The sequence below is a fragment of the Elgaria multicarinata genome, chromosome 16 (genome assembly GCF_023053635.1).
Source record: "Elgaria multicarinata webbii isolate HBS135686 ecotype San Diego chromosome 16, rElgMul1.1.pri, whole genome shotgun sequence".
Classification (NCBI taxonomy): Eukaryota; Metazoa; Chordata; class Lepidosauria; order Squamata; family Anguidae; genus Elgaria; species Elgaria multicarinata.
The window spans coordinates 11,648,601-11,654,600 of NC_086186.1; positions in this window are offsets into that span (position 1 = coordinate 11,648,601).

Consider the following 6,000-nt stretch of genomic DNA (forward strand, 5'->3'; position numbering starts at 1 on the left):
AGGATCAATGAGCTTGATTCTGGTGCTGATCACAAATCCCTGAGCTGAGCACATGTGCCAAGGCACTTTGCACTTTAAAGCCTGGCATATATCTATTTACGCACCTGCACCACTTTTTTGCACCCGAGTTCTAGTCGGTGGTCTTTGGGATTCTAGTAAAAAAAAAAGTAGATCCCGGAAGCCTGAAGTCTGCCCATCTGTATCCTAGAATATGTAAGTGAGAGAGAGACGGAGTTTGCACACAGTGATAGATCATGTCTGCTTCATTGTGTTATCTATTCCTTCTGCCTCATTAGACCTGGTACTTCTCAAGAACTGGGTGTCCTTCTCTTTTTCCCCACCTACATCCCAGTTTGCAATTATCTCCCAATGCTTTTAGGGCTGCTGCAAAAGTTTTCTTTGCAGGTTCTGCATAGGTGTTATATGCGTGGTTACAGAAGCATAACAGCAATCTTTAAAAAATTCTTCAGGCGGAGAATTGGCGCTGGTGATTATTAGGTAGATCTGAAGTGTCTTTTCCCACCTCTTTTAAAGCAACTTTCTGAGGGTGGCAGAAGCTGTTCCGTTTATTGCTGCAGTCAAGAAGAGCCTGCACCCTTTCCATTTTGGCTGCTTCTGATTCAGTGAGAAAACAAGCCTACTTTTGATACTATATAATATTTTTTTACATGTTGATTCAGAATGAGATACACATTTGTGGAGTTTAGTTCCCAGAAAATTTGATTCCCCAGAGCCAGAAATTAGAAGTCTTAAAAACAGAAACATTTGTACAGGGGTCCCCCACCTTTCTGGGTCAGTGGGCACATTTGGAATTTTGAGGCAGGGTTGTAGGCACTCTCACAAAATGGCTTCCATAGACTTCATAAAATGGCTGCCCTGGTGGGCATGGCTGCTCAAGTGTTGAGACTAAAAAGTCCAGGGCTGAAATCGGGATGGTTGGCCTTCAACGCGCAAAATACTGTGCTATCTCCAGTATTCAAGGCAGTACGCCTGCGTGCACCAGTTGCTGGGGAACATGGGTGGGAGGGTGCTGTTACACCATATCCTGCTTGTTCATATTTATTTATTTATTTATTTATTTATTTATTACATTTTTATACCGCCCAATAGCCGAAGCTCTCTGGGCGGTTCACAAAAATTAAAACCACAATAAAACAACCAACAGGTTAAAAGCACAATTACAAAATACAGTATAAAAAGCACAACCAGGATAAAACCACGCAGCAGAAATTGATATAAGATTAAAATACAGAGTTAGAACAATAAAATTTAAATTTAAGTTAAAATTAAGTGTTAAAATACTGAGCGAATAAAAAGGTCTTCAGCTGGCGACGAAAGGAGTACAGTGTAGGCGCCAGGCGGACCTCTCTGGGGAGCTCATTCCACAACCAGGATGCCACAGCGGAGAAAGCCCTCCTCCTATAAGCCACCTGCCTCACTTCCTTTGGCAGGGGCTCACGTAGATAATCTTCAGGTCCGGGCAGGTACATATGGGAGGAGGCGTTCCTTCAAATAACCTGGCCCCAAACCGTTTAGGGCTTTAAATGTCAATACCAGCACTTTGAATCGGGCCCGGACCTGGACTGGCAGCCAATGAAGTTGTAAAAGGACTGGCGTAATGTGATCTCGCCGGCCAGTCCCTGTTAGTAAACGGGCTGCCCTATTTTGTACCAGCTGGTTGGCCGCTGTGTGAACTAGCGGGACCCTTGGTCTGATCCAGCATGGCCCTTCTTATGTTCTTATGTTCTTAAAAACATTCTTAGGAACCTAAATAAAGATGGCACTGGAGAGCAGACAGAAAGCCTCCCAGTTTTTTAAAAAAAGTGTTTTAATTTTTTAAAATGATAGGAAGTAAAGTGACTATCAGAAGGGGCAAAGCACCTGGCAGTCACCAAGAGAGGGGTCTGGAGACACATTGGTTCCTCCGTTGGAGAACTCGGTAGCTTTTCAGAACTCAGAACTACAACATGGCCTGCAGCCCAGTTGGACGGAATGTAGATTGGGACCTCTGGTTGATTCGCAACAACTAAAACGTTTCCCCCAACCTCCTAAATTAGACAGGAGCAAAAAGAACTTTTGCAAGGGGAGGCCCAGGAGTGGATTTTGTCTGAAAGCACTTGCAAGCTGGATTCTGGTGCTGATTACAAATTCCTGGGTTGAGCACCTGTGCAGAGGCACCCTGGACCTCAATACCTGCTATATATCTACCCACCTGCGCCACTGTTTTGTACCTGAACTCTAATCAGTGGTACTTGGGGGTGGGGGTGGGGGAGTAGATCCCAGAAGCCTGAATATGCAAGTGTGTGTGAGAGAAAGAGAGAGCCGGCAGTGATAGATAAGACGACCAGAGTGATCTATATAGGTTTATATTTTAAAGGTGCAATCCTATGCACGTTTAGACAGAAAAAAAGTCCTACAAACGGAATGCTAGGAGTTGTAGGACTTATTTTCTGTCTAAACATGCATAGAAGTATGCCCTAAGTGTTGCTTTTATATTTTTTGCTGCTTTGGGGAGATGCAAATAAAGTTGACCCAAAGTTGGGGGTGGAAATATTTCTATACATTCAATAAGCCTACCGGGTCTTGTTTCATGCCCTCACTCCCCAACTTAGGTACCAGAGATGAGGACCAACCGAGGCCTTTTGGGGAGGGGCATTGTTATTCTTGTTGTTTTTTGGTTTTGTTTGAACCCCTGGTGAAAATGTTTCTAATCAACGCCTTCATTCCACTGTATGCAAATGCTGATATTCCACACACAGGCGACAGCTAATTGCTGCGAAGTGAGGTGTTACCCACAAATATTGACTAAGAATAATTATGCTTTTTTTTTGGTTTAAAGCATGATTTTTCTTTCCCCAAACCCCACAAGAATTGAACTTATAGGGAGAAGCCTAGAGCAGACTCTCCAGGCAAAGAGGTAGGATTTAGGCAAGAGTGGTGTGAAAATGTGGTCTATCTCTCCGCCAGCCTTTTTAAGGAGTCCCAATATCTGCCAGAAACATTCCTATGTTCCAGTACTGACTTCGTAGCTGCTTTGCTACAGTCTCGCAATGATAGGTATAACCCTGCTATAATAGCAGCACAGTATCCTGGAGGCATGTCACAGCTGCTATTATTATTATTATTATTATTATTATTATTACCCGCCTCCCTCTGGATCGAGGTGGGGAAAACATTGAATACAAAAATACATAAAACTGATTAAAAACATATAAAACGTATACATTATTAAAATCACAGCCAAACATCTTAAAATTCGACTGGGCAGGCCTGCCGGAAGAGATCAGTCTTGATAGCTTTTTTACATTCAGAAAGACTGTCAAGTTGGTGGATCTCTCCCTGCAAGCCGTTCCACAGCCTGGGAGCGGCAGAAAGCATCGCTGTCATGGCTGAAGGGGGAACTTTGCTACTCATTTTCTTCCATTTTTTCCCTCTCTCTCCTGCTAGGCACAATCTTCTGTGTGTTTGCTCAATGGGAGCATGTTTAAGCAACTCAAAAAACAACAACTTCATTACATGAAGTTTCCTATGCACAGCTTGTATATCAAGAGAATACTTAATTCCTAGCTATTTAAACTTAAGGAGAGGAGGAAGAAGAAAGCTAAAATTTGACCCACACCATTTTTGAACAACTTCTTGAGTTTAATTGAGGGGGGGGGGAGTCTGTGATGGTTTCGTTACAGTATTTCACCTGGATAATGTCATGGCAATGCATTCATTATCTTGAGAAAGCATTGCATTTTTCCAGTCACAAAAATAATGTATGGATAACTCAGAGAATGGCCCGGTTCATACATCCTGGCCAATTCCTTGGTTATTTAACCCAGGAATTGGCAGGGCTGCCTCCTGCGTGCCCACTGCTTTCACTTTAAATCAGCTTTCCAAAACAACCCAGGTGGGCCCCCTTCTTGGGTTGTTATCACGATGCCTGAACCTAGAACTGTGGGTTGTTCAGCTGTTAAACAACCCAGATTTAACTCTACAACAAACCATGCGTTTTTATTGTTTGACCCCTAAACAACCCAGCTGTGGATAACAACCCAGGAATTGGGCATTGCATGCAAACCACGTCAATGTGATATCTCTGCAGTGCATGCTACTTGGATGACAGATGTGTGGACAGATGTTGGGAAGAAGCATAAGAAGCAGAAGGTTCAATCCCTGGCATCTTCAGTTTAGAGTTTGTGGTGGCTGGACCTTCTCTGCCGAAGAGATAGTACTGAGCTATATGGAACTAGTGGCAGGCAATTGCCTGTGCTCCTATATTCCGCCTCTGTCTGTGTGCAGCAAAGAGAAACCAAGTGTGCTTTTAATTCACAGTGAAGTGAAAGCTCCTTAGTCATCTTTAGCTGCTTTATGTTCTGTTTTCACCCAGGACGGCAGAGAACTGCCACATGATAGATTTAGCATATTAGCTCCAGAGCTTGGGTTCTTATGGGTTCTTTGCTAATAAACATCCAAGTGTTGTGATGAGCATAAATCATGCAAATCAAGCATAATTCTCCTTCAAAATGCAGGCTTTGGGTGTAATTGGTTGATCTGCAGGCTTTGTCCATTAAGAACTGAAAAATGGGCTTCAGAGATTTCTGAGCATGACTCCCCGCCCTCACCCCCTCAGCATCCGAGACTGTTTAAAAGGACAATACAGGGGCAGATTAAATCTTCACTTATAAGGTGGCATGGGGGGGGGGGAGACACACACACAGAGAGAGAGAGAGAGAGAGAGAGAGAGAGAGAGAGAGAGAGAGAGAGATTCTGTGCATGTAATAGTGGCCAATCTTGGCTTAATTAAGCTACAATTTGCTGCGATGCATGGCGATTTGTTCTACAGCCATTTTGAATATTCAACCCCCAATCAAGCTGATCAGGGGTTAAGAACATAAGAAGAGCCGTGCTGGATCAGACCAAGGGTCCATCTAGTCCAGCACTCCATTCACACAGTGGCCAAACAGCTGTTGACCAGGGATGAACAAGCAGGACATGGTGCAACACCACCCTCCCACCCATGTTCCCCAGCAACTGGTTCACACAGGCTTATTGCCTCAATACTGGAGATAGTACACAACCGTCAGGGGTAGTAGCCATGGATGGCCTTCACCTCCAAGAATTTATCCAACCCCGTTTTAAAGCCATCCAAATTGGCAGCCATCACTACATCTTGTGGTAGCTGATCTTGTCTTAAGCCTAAAATATTGTGACTTAAGAGTGAAATAGGAACTCACCATCATCCTCTGTGGGAGCCATTTTGTGGCAGTGCCCACAGCAGTTTCTCAAATTCCCAAGTATGCCCACGGGTGCCAAAAGTTTGAAGACCCCTGGCCTGCGCTGATTGGTGGTGACCCTCCAGGGTTACAGAGAGAGGTCATTCCCAGGGGCTTGAGACTGGGACCTTTTGCATGAAAATCAGGTGCTCTACAGGTTGCCCTTGACTCTTCCAATTGGCACTGCAGCAAATCCACCCTGTGTTTGCCGCTGCAAAGGATGTAGCAATCCCTTGCTTCTTGTAACGTAACAGGGTTTCTTGTTTTCCTGCCAGGTAATCTCACTAAAGCACCCTGCATCTCATCAGACACGCTTTCATGCCTCCAGTAATTGCCCCTGGGAATATGAAGCTGTTGCTTCCTTTGGTCATCCTGTAATTGATACCAGTTTTTCCTAGTCCCGACACTTCTTCACGGTAATCCCTTCAAGGGCTTTGGTTCTTTGGCTCATTCGTCAAACAACAACTAGCCCAGATGCCCCAAGCTTTAGGCCCTTAGTACGGTCCTGTACTTTGCACAACCTAAAATCTTGGATCTTAATCCATTGCTTGCAGAAGAAGATGTTTAAAAAAGAAAGAAAGAAACCGTACAGTCTTGGTTTCCTAGACCTTTGCACAGCACAGCAGCTTTTTATGCGGAGCTGGGCGTATTCCTTCGGGCAATGCCTCTGATCATAAGGCACCAAATCTGAAGACGGGTACCGAATTTAGCTGCCTGAAATTCTCTGCCTGCTTCTAAA